We start from the raw sequence: 20,006 nt of genomic DNA, 5'->3' as shown, positions 1-20,006 counted from the left end.
TTAAGATCACAAACTTGCAAACATAGGTAGTCACTTTGAAATTTAAGAAAACTGGAACACAGGAATAAAAGTGGTTGGGGTATGTGTTGTTTATTTCATGTTATCTTTCTCTACAAACATCATTAACAATGTTGATATAAACTACTGTGAACTGACAATTATAGCGTCTGAATTCCCATAAATGTCTCCCCTGAAGTGTCAATAAAATTTAATCTCCCAATTACTTTGGGGACTAACTTCTGGTCAATTTATTTCTTCATACAGGGTAGGGGGATCCATTATCATAAAATAATCTTTCATAATTCACAATAATCATAAATCAAATGTCACAGCTTCCATCCTTTTCCTTTTAAAAAAATTGATTGCTCTTTCTCTCACAACTCTTCTCATTTTAGGCACTCTATGAAAAATTTCCAACTGTAAGAGATAATTACAGCCCAGTAGGTATGTCCCTCAGGATTCTATAAAGAGGGATACTGAAACATAGATTACTAGCTTTCATTCCCTAGAATTTAATTCAATATATTTGGATATTCAGAATTAGATAAAGTTGAAGTCATAAAGTTCCCCTGAAAATGGTAAATTAGTGAATTTGACTTCATTCCTTATAAATCTTATATCCCTCTAGTCTCTATAGTCCTACAACCTCTTGAATCTAGTAATTTATGCAAATGATAGATGTTGATTAATAGAACCAGGTAAGCATCAGACCTTTCTATTCTTCTGAGTTAATTTAATAACTCTAAGAAATGTGACAAGTGATTGGCATAAGTCCATTACAGCCTTTTTGGAAGCTTAGATTTCTTTCTTTATATGTTTCTTTTTCTTTCCTTATCTTTCTTTCCACTCCCTTTCTTTCCTTACATTCCCTTTCGTTCCTTCCTTCCTTCCTTCCTTCCTTCCTTCCTTCCTTCCTTCCTTCCTTCTTTCCTTCCTCCTTCCTTCCTCCTGTGATTGCAATAGTATGGCCCAGTGTTCTCCAAAGAAATTTTTTTATTACACCCTTCCCATAAGTTATTAGTTAAAAACCTTTAAATGCATCTCCAAAATATATATATTTACTCGTCTGTAATTTATATACATGCACTCTATGAACGTTTAAAACTTACAAAAAAGTAGAACTTTTTTTTTTAAAGGATGAGATAAAGATGAAAGGATAATTTATTCTGGATCCAACTGGCGAGTGACACTATTATATCTACACTTTAGAGCAGTCATTTTGACATCTATTTGGAGGATAGGTTAGAGAGGAGAAACTGGAAAAAGGGAGACAAATGAGGGGACCATTGCAGTAGACCAAGCAAGAGGTGGTGAGGGCCTCAACTTAGTTTGTTACTATATGAATAGAAAGAAGACATGAGAGAGATACAGAGAGAAATACAAAGATTTGAAAATTAGATATGTGGAATGAATGAAAGGGAAGAATCAAAGATAATAGGAGATTTTAGAACTGTGGTTAGAAGGCTGGTGGTGCTATTAACAGGGCATTTCCTTAGTAAAGGATTTGTGAAGAGGAGTGTATTGGAGTTTATGTGGAGGAGGTAGGATTAAATAAAGAGGTCTGCTAAGCAAATCTCAATTCATCCATTCCCAGAATGCAAAGATCTTTCTCTAATGGTTACCTACCAAAACCATGAGGTCATCTGGAGAGCTGGGGATGAGTATGCTGATGGAGAAGAGGGATGAGGTAATTTTTCTAATAGTATTAGTGCAATCTGTGTAATTGTGATTGTCCAGTAAAGGTTAGCTACAACTGTCTTGAAAGGACTGTAAGCTCAGAAGTAGGGAGCTTCCAAAGCAGAGCCAGAGGAGGAATTGGGTGAGTTTTGAGGGATAGTTGCATATAAGTGAGTTGGAGATAAGCACCATAATTGGCTATCATGGAGAGGGTGGGATGTGACTGATCTTTTCATCTTTTGATTGACTGATCACACACTTCAAGGGTCACCTGATATTATGTCATGACTCCTTCCCTCACAGGTGACCAGGGGCCCCAGTGACCACTGTTATAGCAAACTCTCAGCTAATTCAATCTTATCTTCTAAAGAAATCTCCTCTACAAATAAATAACTATACCTGATCTTTAATTTATAGTCAAGAACCCTGAGAATGGTTAAATGATTTCTCCCAAATCACACAGCCAATATAGGTAGGCAGCAGAACTAAACCTAGGTTTTCCTAACTCTGAGATTAGCTCTCTATCCACTCTGACATACAGTCTTGCTTCATTTCATAGTGTTGCTGCTGTTCTTTGTTCTTAAAAAAAAAAATGATATCAGGGAGGTGATGCCAGGACATGCAAGTGAATTGAATTTAAGTGAGGGAAGGCATCAGCTTCACTTTCTCCTTTGTAGCTATCTGGGTCCTGTGGCCAGATATAGATCAGGATGACTGGAGATGGCCCAGGATCCATTGGGAGACCTTGGCCTTTTCAAGCTAAGGTCTTCAACAGGTCTCAGTTTGATTGAGGCAAAGCCCATTCAGTGATTAAGGATTAATAAAACCTGAGGCAGAGAATGGCCTCTGTACCTTTCCCCCCCTCAAAAAAAAATCAATCTGGGAGGGAAAGACACTCAGGGTTTCTGGCCAAAACATAAACAAATGCTATTTACATTAATTCTGAGCCAGGGACCAAACAATGACCAAGTAGGACTTGAAATAAAATGTAAAACAGTAAAACATAACTGCTTTACAGAAGTTATTCTCAAAGGCATTTGGAGACAACTGTTTCCCCATCCCACTCCAGCATCCTTGCCCTATTTTGCTAATTCTTAAGGAAGGGAATTTCAACATGATTTTTTTCTGACACATATCCCTTCATTCTTCTTTCTCCACTGTGATACCACCTCCATTAACAGCTAATAATGTCAAGTTCCAGCTGATACATTCACAAACAGCACCTTGACCAGAGACTGATACATATACTCAGTTCTAGGAGATGAGTGCAAGAGTGATACCTACACGAAGTGGGGTGTTAGCAAGTCTCATAGTATGTAGATCTTCAGCTGATTTATTAGTGAATAAATCATATTTAGTCAAAGACATCATATCATTACATCAAAATCAAGTTAAAAGAAGTAAGGGATAATTCAGGCCTTATTTTACTTTGAGGGATCTCAAGCACATAGCTTTGCAGATGTGATGGAAGAGTGGGGGGAAGGGGAGAAGATGGAACAGAAATATAACCTAGACTACATGAATAGTCTTATCTTCCCAGACTCACCTTTACTAGAACACTGACTTCAATACCAACTGGGAAGTTACTGAATGCAGCTACAGTACAGAAGTCTGCTAAGGAGGAAAACTTGAACCTAATGTACTTGTGTACCTGGTTATCTACTGTCTAAGCAGGACAACCAGGGAAAATAAAGAGAGATAAGTACATGAAAGGAAATCTACCAGAAAGCTGCAAATAAAAGCAATAAATTTCTTAAGCCCTAGAAATTTGTTTAAATCTTATCACTATTCCACAAATGGCAAAAATATTGCCACACTCCCTAAGTTCTATACCCATCAGAGTTGAAGAGAAAGAAAGAGAGAGAGAGAGAGAGAGAGAGAGAGAGAGAGAGAGAAGAGAAAGAAAGAAAAAGAAAGAAAGAAAGAAAGAAGAAAGAAAGAAAGAAAGAAAGAAAAAGAAAGAAAGAAGGAAAGAAAGAGAAAAAAAGAAATCCAGGCTTCTAAAAAAGTTATCATGGACTTGTGTATGGATGTGACCAATCAATGAGTTAGCATATTTTTTGGAGTTATCAAATTAACTTAAAGGAATAAGAAAATCTGACTCCTATCTGTGGTCAGTGTCTGTAAATCCATACCTTTCAATTGTATAAATTACTGGATTTGATCACCTCTAATTATAGGAAACTCACTACTAACTAAGGCAGCCTATTTCATTTTTTGATAATTCTACTTTTTAGGAATTTCATCCTTACTGAACCTTAGTAGACTGAACATAAAAACAACTATCAACTACTCTGCCCACAATAGTCAAGGAAAATGAGTCTAAGTAATTCCTTTTGCAAATGAAATAACAGTGAAATAAATCCCTTTCTCTTTTCTTATTTAAATTAGTCACCAAGTTTTGTTGATTCAAAATCTTTAATGTCATTCATATTCTCCCCCTTTTTCTATACTCACAAAACTACTATCCTATCTCAAAACTTCACCAACTCTTGCATGGACTATTTTGTAATGTCCTGATTGATATATCAACTTTCAATTCCCAATCCCTCCATCTTCTATATAGTTGCTGAAATTATCTTCTTGCTAATTAAGTCTAACCTTCTGACTTTGAATCCTTTGACTTTGACCATCTAGTTTTCATGTGACAGTATATATAGCTGTTCTCTCTGAGAATAATTTTGACACCGCTTTTTTTCTTTTTTTTTTCCTTTTTAGGTAATTGGGGTTACATGACTTGCCCAGGGTCACATAGCTAGTAAATGTCAAGTGTTTGGTCTGAGGCAAGATTTGAACTCAGGTCCTCCTGACTTAAAGCTGGTGCTGTATCCACTGCACCACCTAGCTGCTTGCTATACTATATTTTAATTCTAATGTCCACATACTGATGATTATATTGATTTTAAATAATTTAGAAGATTTAAACTATGTAGATTCATAGGTTTATATTAGGGATCAAGATAAAGACTTGCTCTACTCTGAGTTCCAGAAAACCACAATTTCCCCTTTTACTTGTTCTTTTGCTCTGCTGTTACAAATATCAGTACATCAAACATCAAACATGCTAGTGGAAAGTTCAGAACATTGTCAGGCACATAGTAAGTGCTTAATAAGTGTTTATGGATTGGTTGATTTGTACAAGTTTCTTAAACTCTCTGGACCTCAATTTCCTCTCTGTGCAATAAAGACATTGCATTTGATGATCTATCAGATCCTTTCTAGCTCTAAATCTTATTTTCTTTAGAAAACAGATTCTTTTTTTTTTGCTTTAAATATGGGTCAAAATAACGTGGTAAGCTTATTACAATTATACAAAAATGTTTTAGCCAATTTTTTTCCATTAAAGCAGTATTAGTTTTAGTTTACCATTTAATCAATCAATCAATAGATGTTCATAAAATATCTACTATGTACCAGGCTTTGTGCTAAACACTGGAAATACAAATAAAAATAAAGTCAGAGGGGCTGCCCTCAAGGTGTTTATAATCTAATAGAAGTCAGTATAAAAAAGGAAGCTGAAAGACTTGGGTAGGCAAGAGAAGGGACAAGGTACTTGACACTGGGGCATAACAGAGAATTCCAGAAAAGTCCAAAAGAAATGTAGCTGGTAAGAAATGGAGAGAACAACCATCCTGCACCCCTTTTTCATAGAAAAGCCCTGAACTCTTAATTTAATGAAATATTTATTAAGCTCATATACATGGCAAAATAGAGGGAAAGCTGAATTGAATTTACCCACCAAAATGCATGGCAATTTAATAGCTGCTTCAAAATATCTCACTTCCTTAAAGTGTTGGCAAATTTACTCAATTACACAGTAAGTAAACACATTTATATATCTACTGTGTGTCAGAATTGTGCTAAGGGGATACAAATATGAAAAAGAAATGTAATCTCTGCCCTCAAGGAACTTAAAATATAATAGGAGAGCACAACTCATGAAAGAAATCTGATTTCAAAAAAAAAAAGCAGTGTTGGGGTGGGAATTACCAGGCAAAAGGGTATAATGGAGAAGTCCAAAGTAGTGAACCAGGAAGGAAATGAGATAGCTAATCTGGCCTCCTTCTTTAAATTTAGTTTTTGCAAGTAAGCTCTTCACATGGTCCCTGAATCAGTACATATTGAATACCATGAACTGGGTGCCATGGGGACTATAAAAATGAAAAAGTCACAGTTTCTTTGCTCAAGAAGCTTATAGGCAACTGGGGAGTAAAGAGACATATCTCTTGCCCCTCACTCCCATATATATGGACCGCCAGAAAAGCTATCCCAAGTTTGAGGCCTGCTGGGGGATAGCTACTCAAACTCATGAGTCACAATCTCTGATTGATGTTTTTGCTTTTATCAATCAACTATGACTAAGAAGTATTTTATTGAAGAGTGCAGCAAATAAAGTGACAAACACAAATCTCTTCATGTACATATGGAGCATATTCTTCAAGAGACTGCACAGACAAAGAGGGACATGAAGAAAATGCATCAAGAAGAAATAGACATGAGGTTACAGTGTGATGATGATGATGATAACTAGTATTTATACAGCAATTTAAGGTTTGCAAAGAGCTTTACAGGTTAACTCATTTGACCTCACAACATTCCTATTAGATAGGTGCTATTAATATTCCCTTTTTATTAGATAAGGAAACTGAGCTTAAGCTACTTGTTCAGGGTCACACATTTAGCAAATGTCAAGGTAATATTCAAACTTGGGTCTTCCTTAGTCAAATACAACACTCTAGCTACTGCACCAATTAGCTGCCCTGTATGGGGAGATGATTTGCAAGGGAACAAATATGAATGGGGAAGACACAAATAATCCCTGGGCCCAGAGTGCATATTCAGAGGTCACATGTTTATGTAACATGACCATGTGTGTGGCCTGAAGAATTCATGTCTTCAACATTTCAGTATTTCAGAGTAGTTAATGTCTTCTAGTGATGTCATCCCATTGTTCTATCATGATTACTGATGTGTTTCTTCCTCAACATTGACATCTTATTTTCCCTATTATGCAACTCTGTAGTTCTCATGGTCACTGAAGTGTATTTTGCTACCATACATTATTTAAGGATAATTGTTGCTCTTCTTCCCCACTTCCTTCTAATCCCCACCTACTAGTGGATATTGACTAGAAAGTCTTTGCCCAACAAGGATAAACTGATGCCCTATAACCTAACAAAAGTCAACAGAATAAACCCAACCTAAAATTAAAACTATTTTTTTAGCTTCCCTTTGTATTGTGCTGATCAAAATCAATGAACCCAGACAAGAAAATGTCTAGGATGGAAAATTACTCATAACTCTGATCTCAAAACCTATTTCAGCTGTTTTATTAATATGAAAATCAGAGCAAAAACATTGCTTCATATATTGGCTATATTTCCAGTAGATGCTTTTTTTTTAAACTTCAACCAAAGAGAAGTACTGTATTGCTGTATCTCTACAGATATATACATAAGTGATTATGTTCAGGGAGAAGATGAAAATATAATAAGAGGAAAACAAAGTACCATGGTAGTTCAGAGGATGGTAAAAATCACTTTTAAAGCAAATGAAGGGAAAAATTCATGGTGGAGATATTTTCTCACCTTGAAGGATAGACCTACATTAGCCAAAATATGCTGGAGAAGTATTTCACAAATATGGGAAATAGAGTAAATAAAGACAAACAAGTGAAAAGCAGGAAATGACAAGTAGTCTAGTTTGTCTTGAAAATAAAGCATGCAACACGGACTCAATATGAGATATTCATGGAATGATAGATTAGGGTCAAGTTTGGAAAGTCTTGAATATGAGGCTCGCAATTTGTATTAAATTATTAGAGTTTTTGATCAAAAGGATGTGAAATCATTAGAGCTAATCTCTTAAAAGTTTTATCTTTCAGTTTTAAGTAGGATGGATTAAAGAAAGGTGAAAATAAAGGCAGTGAAACAATTTCATGGACTATTGCAGCAGTCCACATGAGAATTAATGGGAATATGAACTAGGAAGATGGGTGTGGAAAGGCCAAGTTAGATGAGAAAAATATTTCAAAGGCTGGAGCAGAGGAACATTGAAAGTGATTGGACATGGGGAATGACAAAGGACAAGAGTGAAGGATGACTCTGAAGCCATAAGCTTCATTGACTAGAAGAATGATAGTGTCATTAAAAGTCAGAAGGAAGTCCTGGTTTAGAGTTAGAGACCAAGGTAAAAAGTGTGGGAAATAGTCTTGAAAAAGAGAAGGGTACTATGCTAATATAGGGACCATAGGATACTAAGATTCTTCTCATTATTTTTCTCCCCTAGCCTTTGACCCTCAAGTGTTCTTTTAGGAGCAATGGATAGGAAGCAGTCAGATATGCAATGAAAAATTTGAGGTGGCTTTCTCTAATGACTTGAAATCACACAGATAATAACCTGAATTATTTGTGCCCCTTAATTTAAGATGTGCTCATATTTTGTCTTGTATAGTTATTTTCACACAAACGTGTGTGTGTGTATGTATGTATATATATATATAATATATATATATATATATATATATATATATATATACATATACATATACATATATAGGTACCTTATACATATACACCTATTACATATATAAGGGAATTTAAAAACCTATACAAGGCAATATATGATGTCCTCTCAAATTGAGGGGCATAAATAATACAGTTTAAGATCTGTGTGATTTCAAGTCATTAGGACAGGCCTCAGGAGAGAATAGTCAATGAGACCTGAAAGATTCAAATGGGTATAAAGCTGAACTGAGACCATTATACACAGATTCTAAAAAATGAACAAAGACATGAATAAGTATGGCCTAGTAAAGGGGCCATGAGATGACCTGCCTAGGTAGAGTGCAGGCTGAGAAGCCATGAAAAATAAGACTGACACCGTAGGTCGGGTTGATGTGGAAGGTTTTGAATGTCAGGCTAAGGAATCTGGACTATATCTCGTAGCCCACGTTCACTGCTTTTACTTCCTCCCCACCATACGGGACAATAGATTTAGAGATGGAAAGGCTCTTAGAGGTCATCTAGCCCACACTCTTCATGTTAAAGAGTGTAGATAACTTGACCAAGTTCCCACATGAAGTATGAGATAGAGGCAGGATTCAAACCCAGGTCATTTGACTCCACATCCAGCACACTGTGCACACTGCCATGCTTCCCTAACTCCCTTTAATCTAGCTCTCTCCCCATAACTTTACTGAAACCACTCTAATTGTTTACCAATAACATATTAATTGCTAAATCGAATGATTTTTTTTATCAGTTTTCCAACTCTTTGACCCTTATGTAACATTCAAGACTACAGACATAGTTAATTGCTGTACTTGGATAACACACAAATTTGATTATTCTTGAGTTAGTATTGTTATCTCCTTGCAATTTGTAATTATATTACATCATTTAAAAGAAAATGTATACTATAAAATCACATTGTTGTATGATAACTTACTCTTCTTTCCATTGAGGCCTAAATTCTGACAATGTTTCTTTATCTACAACCTTGTTAATAGCTGCAAGTGAATATATATTAGCAGGAAAACAGCTGCTGAAACAAAATCAAAAGTTATAGATAAAATTGTAGAAATCAGTTTCAGATAATTGTTGTTCTCTACTCTCATTTTTCTCCTCATGTATGTACTCCCCCCTTTTTGAAATAAAATGTAAATTCAACCTTAAAAACAAAAAGACTACAGACAAGTCATTCCTTTTAGATGTTGTCTATTTCCCTAGCTTCCATGAGACTACAAGACTGTATATTCTCTTCCTTTGTCTTTGCCCACTTTTTCTTGGTCTCATTCACTGTTTATCATCCTTCTCCTATGGCCAAACTGTGGCTAACACCCAAGGTTCTGTTATAAGCTTTTCTCTTACATCAAAACATACTCTCTCCTTTGGTGATTTTAGGTTTATTTTTTCAATTGATTCAGATGATTTACAAATCTCCATGAAAATCTTTAATATCTCCTTAATTCCAGGCCCCTGTTTCCAGGAGATGGCTGAATATCTATACCACAAGCTCACTATATCCAATACTGAATTCATTTTCTTCACCTGTACACTTGTTCCAGCCAACTTTCTCATTTCTCTTATAGGTGCTATCATTAACTCAGTAACTCAGGCTATAAATCTTCAAGAATTGTTGATTCTGTTCTCTCACCCTAACTCCTACATACCATCATTTTCAAAAGCAGTTCTATCCCTTCCATGAATTCCTTTCACTTAACTCACACTGCACTTGCCTTAGTTCAGAACCTAATTCCCTTCATGTGCAATTACAATAACTGATCTCTTGATCTACAGTTTCATCCTCTTCAAAAGCATACCCTCCAATTCTAAGAGCACAGCAAGTATTCAATGAACATTACTTGAAGACATTGATTTAATTGGGATGTATGGTCACAATTTGTGAAAAGTTCAGGTATTTTCATTAGGTAATATCTTCTAAGAAAGCATGTTTACTATCATGGACCAGAAATTGTCAGTGCTTCTATGGGGAAGAAGAGACAAAGGGGAAGATTTTCAGCTCAGTGCATGAAGAATGAGCCATGCTATTTCTTTATACAGTATGTTGCCTATTTACCCCATCATAAATGAAGAGAACAGCAGGAAATGCTGCTGGAAGATTTCCAAAGGTTGGCTATTGTTTTCCTTCCCAAGATTTCTTTACAGAATCCTGTGTCTACTTGATCTGTACTGTCTGTTCCACTGAGTTCAAACTCTTTAAACCATGGTTGGTAGCTTATCTCTCTTCAGATGCACTGGGTATTATGTCTTTCTCCACAGCCAATCTTTTGAAGAAATATTTGTCTTACTAGCTAAATCTGATAATTAAGGAGACTTTATGTACAACACAGGGAGAAATAGTCTGAGAGATGAACCAGGGCTGTTTAGGGACAAAAGAGAACATCAGTACAGGAGAGGAAAAGAAATATTTAAATATATAACATGGTAAGTCTTACAAAGGAAATGGGCAAGAAAACAGATTATACTATGAAATTCTCACAGGACTTGAGATTTTAATAGCCATCATGTAATATTTTTTATTTCATTTGTTTTTCCATATGACAAGTCTATATATGTATAAGGTAACATTTACTTTTATTTCTTTATGATCTTTTGCAACTCTCTTTTGGTCCTTGTCTCTTATTACTATATAAGTCAACCCTGAAAGATTATTCTTTTAAAATTCTGGCTATTACATTCCCCCTGAAACATAAGGTCCATTCTGATACAGACTATGTGAACTTGGTTATTTTATTGCTTGCAAGTCCCTATTTTCATAGGAATAAAAATATAGGGCTACTTCTCTAGCCAGTTTGGGAGCTGGAACAAAAAAGAAAGGGTGTTTTTTTTTGTTTGTTTGCTTGTTTGTTTGTTTGTTTTTTCCTGACATTCACAGATTTATTTTATGGAAATAGCATGAAATCCCACAATTTCAGTTTTATTTTTGTTTTTTTTATTCAGCCAAAGACAAGGTTTATTAGAACATCCAGCCAGACTCTTAAGGAGTCTGAACATTAGTGAGTTATTGGCTAGATTTTAAAAAGAATCTAAGCTGTGGCTAGATTTTAAGAATATGAGCATTTGGCTAGATTAAAAGAATCTGAGCAGTGGCTAAATTTTAAGAATCTAAGCACCTTAATGGAGACAAGATGGCCCATATATATACAGAGCCTATGGGAGGGATCTAGGAGTGGCCTAGTAATCTATGCGGTAATAGAATTCCAGGGACCCATACCAGTGGCTAAGGGAGAATGGAGCCTAGATAGGATTAAGGGTGGGAAGTGGCCTGGGGCTATTGGGAGGTAAAATAATGGAGGGCTAGGCTAGGATAAGGGTAACAGAATTGGGAGATTGGGTGTAGCCAAAATGAAAGGCCAGTTGATGGGATTTGCCTCAGGCAAATGCCAGAGATTTGGCCATGAGGGAAAGTCCAGGGTTTTTCCTTTTTGGGTCTAGCTCCCATCCTCATTTCCCCCTGAAACAAATGCGACCCAAATTCTTTTCAGGTAAGGGGTGAAGGTCTAGGCTTCTGAAACTGCTTCCTCTGGCAAGGGGCATAGTGGTGTCCCTGCCTCAATGGGGTCCCAAAAGAAAGAGGAGGTTGATTGGAACCAAGCACAAGCTGCATCCAGGGAATGATGGGGTGGGAGGAGGCATTAGCTGGTACTTACTGATTGGTACCAACTGTAGGTGAATGGCTTGTAGACTGGAAGACACAAATCTGACAGAAAAGACTGCAGCTCCAGATATAAAGCAGGGACTAGATTTAGGACCCTAATATGAGAGCATAAAACTTTCTTAGCTCTGTCTGGATTCAGATAATTCAGTTTTCCACACCATGCAGTATCAAATCCACCTCATATCCAGACTCAGGAATAGGCAGGTGGGTAACATTCCCTTTGAAAGGAACATAATGAGGAAGCCAGGAGGATCTCATCTTAGACTGAGGCTAAAATTGTCCTCTCAGCATTTCCCAATGCTGACTTCTCACTAGTACCACATTCTCTGAGTAGCTTGTGGCATTTCTCTCAGATGGTGGATTATTGATTTTCAATGGCTTGTGATCCATCAGACAACTCAAAATAAAATCCTGTGAGCTTTTACCTCAAAGAGCAAGTTTCACTAATCACAGCTTAGAAAAAAAACTTTTCCAGAATTTACATCTCAAACTTAAATTTGTCCTGGTATAAAATGCCACCATTAGAGATTTCTATACACTTGCAAATTCTCAGTAAGCCATACATAACCCAAACAATCTTTTTGGCTAGTTTACACATTAAAACAATAATCCACAATTGCCAAATTCTATTAATGGTAATCAAGTTATGAAGAGTTGTTTGACATAACTGATACAAAAAGTTCACCAATTTGAAACTTGAAACAAACCCATTACCAATCAGGTGACTTCAGTTTTGTTAAATGCATTTTCAAATTACTTTACACAGAGAATCTACATCTCATTATTAACAGTTAAAATGACAAATTTAAAGGACTGTGCTTACCAAAATTCAGAGGCAAGCTTCATTACTTTGAGCAGGATGTGCTGAACCTGGGTGATTTCCAGGCAAAAGTTGCCCTAGGGCCAAAGGCCAGGGCCCATGCTGTAGCTGCTGCCCCTCCCCCTCCTTCTTTTCCCAGGTTGGGGAAGGTAAAATCAAAGGTAAAGGGTGAAATGTTCTTCAGCTATGAGAGGGATTAACAGATAACCTCTTGACTTAAGAGAAGGGAGTGGGAGAAAGGAGTGAGCAGGGTTGTAAGGAGGAATTTCAAAACTCCTTGATGATCAATCACAAAACCTCCAAAATCTGCCAAGATATTTTTATCTGTTCTAACTTTTCCCTGTAACTTCCATAAAGGAGGATTCAGGGTTGTAGAGAAAGTGAGTAAGTAAGCCTCAGGGAACTAAAAAGCAACTGCAGTTTTCCCCAATTCTCTACCTCTGAGAGAATTAACAGAATTGGGCATACACTTCCAAATAGGGTGTCCATCCTAGTCCTTTATGCTGCAGAAGGTGTACCCAGGTCCATGGCCTTGAACTGACCCAGTGGACCAGGAGCATGAGAGCATCAAGCTGAGTGCGAGACAGCTCATAATTATCTGCCTGAAAAGCACCTTCAAGCCTTGATTCTTGGAGAGTGACCCCAACTGCATAGCAAGAAGGGGGTAGGGGTGAAGACTTATGTACCTTCCAGTCTTGAATGGAGAAGAACTTGGGGTTAGGCAGTTTCCCCATATGAGCTACCAAAATGTTGAAGTTTAGGGTTTAAGGGTTCTGGGACCCTGAAATTAAAACTTGTGGTCCTGTCCAAAAGAATTTGACCCAAGCCTTCTTTCAGCCAAAGACAAGGTTTATTGGAACATCTGTCATATTGGCCAGAAACTTAGGTAGTCTGAACATTAGTGAGCTATTGACTAGATTTTAAGAATCTGAGTACTTGACTAGATTATAAGAATCTAAGCCCACAATTTCAGTTTTGAAAGGCTCATTAGTGACCTTAACCTAGAATTTCGGTTAAGATTGGAGAGACTGTACTCCAGATTCTTTCTTTTCTCCTAACTTTTGAATTTTTATTATTTATTAATTTTAACACAGATAAGTCAAGCAGTGTTATATCAATTATACATGTGAAATTATGCAGCATGCACTTCCATATTAGCCATATTGCAACAACAACAACAACAGAGTGAGAAAATTATCATTCAATGTGCACTCAGAGGTCATCAGTTTTCTCTCTGGAGATAGCATTTTTTCATCATGAGTCTTTTGTAACTGTTTTGGATCATTGTATTGATCAGAGTACCCAAGTCTTTCACTGCTGATCATCATTACAACATTGTTATTACTGTGCACAATGATTTCCTGGTTCATCTCACTCTACTTAGCATAATTTTATACATGTGTTTAAATATTTTTTTTTCTTTTCTGAAACCATCCCCCCCCATCATTTCTTATACTACTTTAGCATCCCATTGATTTCCAACCCTTTCCAATCCAATATAGCAAAGGCTGCCACAAATGTGTTTGTACATGTAGGTCTACTTTATTTTTCTTAAATCTTTTTGGAATACAAATCTAGTAGTGACATTGCTAGGTCAAAGGGTATTCATAGTTTTATAGCTCTTTGGGCATTGTTTTACAGAATGGTTGGAACAGTTTGCTTCTCCACCAACAATTCACTAAAATACTTATTTTCCCTTACCCCTCTAGCATTTATTATTTCTGACAGGTGTGAGGTGGCACTTTAGAGTTATCTTAATTTGCATTTCTCTTATCAATAGGTATTTAGAACATTTTTTCATATGACTATAGGGAGATTTGATTTCTTCTTCTGAAAGGTTTCTGTTAATATCCTTTGACCAGTTATCAAATAAAAAATGGCTCATATCTATATCTATCTATATCTATCTATACATATCTATATCTATCTATCGATCTATCTATCTATATCTATATATATGTATATATTTGACTCATTGCTGTATGTATTTGAGAACTATGACTTTATCAGAGAAACCTGCTGTAAACATTTTTTATATTACTTCATTATCTATGGTAACTTTTAGCAAAATACAGTTACTCCGATTATCTCTTAATTAGGTCTATTTTTTTTCTTCTCTAGCTCATTTTACAGATAAGGAAACCCTGACAAACAGAATTAGGTGACTTGCCCAGGGTCACATAGTTAGCTATTAAGTGTCTTAGTCTAATTTGAATCCATGTCTTCTTGATTCCAGGCCTGGAACTCTATCCACTGTTCCACCTAGCTGCTATGAGAACTCTATGAAAGGACAACAATATATTGTTAAGCCTTGTGACTTATATGATCTGATGCTGAGTGAAGTGAGCAGAACCAAGAGGACTTTGTATACAATAGCAGCCACGTTATGCAATGACTAGGAATGTTAAACTGAACCCTTCTCAGCATTACAAGGATCTAAGACATCTCCAGAGGCCTCAGGATGGAAAATGCTGTCCACATCCAAAGAAAGAACTGTGGAAGTCAAATTGCTATCCCTTATTTTTACCTTCTGTTGAGTTTTGTTTCATCTTTCTGATGGTTCCTCCTATTGGTTTTAATTTTTACTTACAACTTCACTAACGTGAAAATATGTTTAATGGGTATGTAAATGTAAAGCCTATGTCAGATTGTGTGCCGTCTTGGGGAGGGTGGGGGAGGGAGAAAAAGGGAGAAAAATTTTTCAAAAGCACATGGAAAAAAAAATTAAAAAGAAAATAAAAGAAAATAAAAGAAAAAAAGAAAAAAGAAAAAAACAAATTCAGAAGAGGAAAATATTGTCAATATGCCCTCTGAAACCTCAAAGGGGAATATAAACAGGTCTAAAGCCCCAAAAGCCTTCTTGGAAATACTCAAGGAGGATTTTTGAAGTAAAATAAAAGAGATAGAAGAAAAACTGGAAAAGAAATAAGAGGTATGCAAGAGAGTCAATAGCTTGGAAAAGGAAGGACAAAAATTGGCTATGGAAAATAAGTCCTTAAAAAATACAATTGGCCAAATGGAAAAAATAAAAGTACACTGAAGAAAACAACTCCTTAAAAAGTAGAATCGGCCAAATGGAAAAGAAGGCACAAAAACTCACTGAAGAGAATAATTCCTTAAAAAAAAATGGGCCAAGTGGAAAAGGAAGTACAAAAGCTAACTGAAGAAAGCAATTCATTAAAAATTAGAACTGGTCAAGTGGAAGCCAATGATTCTATGAAACATCAAGAATCAATCAAACAAAATCAAAAGAATGAAAAATAGAAGAAAATGCAAAATACCTCACTGGAAAAACAATTGACCTGGAAAATAAATCCAGGAGAGATAATTTAAGAATTATTGGTTTACCTGAAAGCCATGATCAAAATAAGAGGCTGGACAGCATCATTCAAGAAATCAAGTAAAACTGTACTGAGGACCTAGAACCAGAGGGTGAAATAGTTATTGAAAGAGTCCACTTATCACTTCCTGAAAGAGATCCCAGACCAAAGGTACCAAGGAATATTGTAGCCAAATTCCAGAATTATCAGATCAAAGAGAAAATACTGCAAGCAACCAGAAAGAAACAATTTAAATGTTATGGAAACACAGTCAGGATTATGAAAAATCTTGCAGCTTCTACATTAAAAGATCAGAGGGCTTGAAATATTATTTTCTGTAAGGCAAAGGAGCTAGGATTACTATGAAGGATCAACTACTCACCAAAATGCTTTCACTAGGATGAATATGGCATCAAGGTCATCTACTGCACTGATGGTAAATTCTTCAACTTGAAAAGGCTACAAGGTAACCCTAAAGTGGAAGGAGTACTGATGCATGATTTTCTGTTTTCAGATGATTGTGCATTCAACACAGCCTCTGAAGCTGAGATGCAACAAAGTATGGGTCATCTCTCCGCTTCTTGTGCTAATTTTGGCCTAACAATTAACACCAAGAAAATGCAGGTGCTCCACTGCAACCACCACCACAACATCCATACATGGAACCATCAGTTTCAGCAAATGGAGAAGTTCTGAATGCTGTGGATAAGTTCACTTATCTTAGTAGTGTACTTTTCAGGGATGTACACATTGATGATGAAGTTGACATACATGTTGCCAGAGCTATCTCAGTGTTTGGGAAGCCCTGAAGGAAAGTATGGGAGAGAAGAGGTATTAGCCTGACTATCAAACTGAAGGTCTACAGAGCCATTGTGCTGACCTCATTGTTGTATGCCTGTGAAACCTGGACAGTATACCTGCACCATGCCAGGAAACTGAATCTCTTCCATTTGAAATGTCTTAGGAAGATTCTGAAGATCACTTGGCAGGATAAGATACCAGACACTGAGGTCCTTTCTTAAACTAAACTGCCAAGCATTCAAACTCTACTTCAGAGAGTTCAACTCTGATGGGCTGGCCATGTTGTTTGAATGCAAAAGTACACTTGCCAAAAAGACTGTTTTATGGACAATTCACACAGGGTAAGTATTAACATGGTGGTCAGAAAAGGTGATACAAGGACACTCTCAAGGTCACTCTGAAGAGTGGAATTGATTGTGTGACATGGGAGACACTGGTGCTCACATAGTGTGCCCACATCAGAGAAGATGCTGTGCTTTATGAGCAAAGTAGAATTGAAACAACTCAAAGGAAATGCAGGATGGGCAAATTTAGGTAAGCCACCTCAGATGTTCACAGACTATTTGTGCCTGATCTGTGGTAGAACATTCCAAGCACATATTGGTCTGAGCAGGTGCAGTCAGACATGCTGAAACTTGACAGTAGCATAATGATGTCATTTTGGTCCTCTGAGAATGAAGGACAAAAAACAACCAACTCAGTAAAACTGAGCATAATCTTTCAGGGGAGGAGATGCACATTGAATGAAATAGGGGACTTCCAAACCTTCCTGATAGAAAGACCACAGTTCAGCAGAAAATTCCAATCGTCAAATACAAAGTCTTCAAATACAAGACTCAAGAGAGGCATAAAAAGGTAAACAGGACAGAAATGACAACAACAACAACATGTTAATCAATAAGGGCAAACTGTTTATATCCTTACTTGGGAAAATGATACTTGTAACTCTTGAGAATTGTATCTTTATTGACACATTTAGAAGGGGGATACATAGCCAAAGTGTGTGGATATAAGTTAACTTTGATGTGATGATAAAAAAAAAGTTTATTAAATTGGTAAAAAGTGATTGTTCTGGAAGAAGACTAAAGGAGGAGGAAGAAAAGGGTACATTATATCAACGAAGAGCCTCAAAGACCAATTACAAAAGAGGGAAAGAAGGGAGGGAGATGACTATTGTTTGAACCTTAATCTCAGATTTCGTTCAAAGAGGGAGTAACACAGTTAGGCATAGAAATTTTACTTATCCTAAAGGAAGTAAGAAGGGCAAAGGGAAAGGAAAGGAAGGGGTGGATAGAAGGGAAGGAAGAAGTTGTAAGGGAAAAGAGGAAGAAAAGGGAGGGGGATGATAGAAAGGAGGACAGATTGAGGGAGGCAGTGGTTAAAAGCAAAATTTTAGTGAGAAGGAAAAGGGAGAAAGGAAAGAGAAAAGCATAAATGGAAGAGGGGGGATAGGATGGAGAGAAAGACACAGATAGTAATCATAACTGTGAATGGGAATGGGAAGAACTCTCTGATAGAACGGAAGTGGATAGCAGAGTGGATTAAAAACCACAGTCCTACAATGTATTGTTTACAAGAAACATATTTGAAACGGAGGGATACACACAGAGTATGGGTAAAAGGCTTGAGTAGAATATATTATGCTTTAACTGAAGTAAAAAAAAAAAAGCATGGGTAGCAATCTTGATCTCAGAGAAAGCAAAACAAAAATAGATCTAATTAAAAGAGATAAGGAAGGAAATGACATCCTGCTAGAAGGTAGCATAGACAATGGAGTAATATCATTACTAAACATATATGTGCTATGTGGTATAGCATCAAAATTCTTAGAGAAGTTAAGAAAGTGACAGGAAGAAATAGACAACAAAACTATGCTAGATAACTCTGGATAATCAGAACTAGACAAATTTAACCCCAAAATAAGAAAGAAAGAATTTAAGGAGGTAAATAGAATTTTAGAAAATTTTGATATGGTAGACCTCTGGGGAAAATTGAATGGGGATGTAAAGGAATATACATTTTTACTCAGTGGTACATGACATTTACACAAAAATTGACCATGTATTCAGGCATAAAAATCTCAGAATGGCAAAAATATTAAATTAACCCTTTTCAGATCATGATATAATAAAAATTACATGTAATAAAGGGCCATGGAAAGATAGACTAAAAATTAATTGGAAACTAAATAATCTAATCCTAAAAAATGAGTAGGTCAAGCAACAAATCATAGAAACAATCAACTTCATCCAAGAGAATGATGATAATGAGACAACCTGCCAAAACTTATGGGATACAGCCAAACCAACTCTCAGGGGGAAATTTTATAACTCTCAATGCTTACATCAATAAAATAGAGAAAGAAGACCTCAATGAATTGGGCACACAACTAAAAAAATCTAGAAAAGAACAAATTACAAATCTATAATTGAATGCCAAATTAGAAATTCTGAAAACCAAAGGAGAGATTAATAAAATTGAAATTAAGAAAACTATTGACTTAATAAATGAAATTAAAAGCTGGTTTTATGGGAAAAAAGCAATAAAATAGATAAACTTTGGTCAATTTGATGAAAATTAAAATAAAGTAGAAAACCAAATCAAAATATAGAAAACCAAATATCAAAAATAAAAAGGGTAAATTCACCACCAAAGAAGAAGAAATTAAAACGATAATTAGGAGCTATGTTGCCTAATTGTATGCCAATAAATTTGATAATCTTAGTGAAATGGATGAATATTTACAAAATATAAATTGCCCAGATTAACAGAAGAGGAACTAATACTTAAATAATCCCTTTTCAGAAAAAGAAATCGAACAAGCCATCAATGAACTTTCTGGGAAAAAAATCTCCAGGGCCAGAAGGATTCACAAGTGAATTCTATCAAACATTGTAAGAACAATTAATTCCAATACTACATAAACTATTTGGGAAAACAGGTGAAGAAGGAGTGCTGCAAAGTTCTTTTTATGATACAAATATTGAGTTGATACCTAAACTGGGAAGAGCCAAAGCAGAGAAAGAAAATAATAGACCAATTTCCCTAATGACTATAGATGCAAAAAATTTAAATAAAATATTACCAAAGAGATTACAGCAACTTATCTCAAGTATAATACATTATGATGAGGTGGGATTTATATGAGGAATGCAGTGCTGGCTCAGTATTAGGAAAATCATTAGCATAATTGACCATATCAACAA

Source organism: Phascolarctos cinereus, unplaced genomic scaffold (genome assembly GCF_003287225.1).
Source record: "Phascolarctos cinereus isolate Bilbo 61053 unplaced genomic scaffold, phaCin_HiC Scaffold_7;HRSCAF=346, whole genome shotgun sequence".
NCBI lineage: Eukaryota > Metazoa > Chordata > Mammalia > Diprotodontia > Phascolarctidae > Phascolarctos > Phascolarctos cinereus.
Note: the sequence above shows the minus strand (reverse complement) of the source record.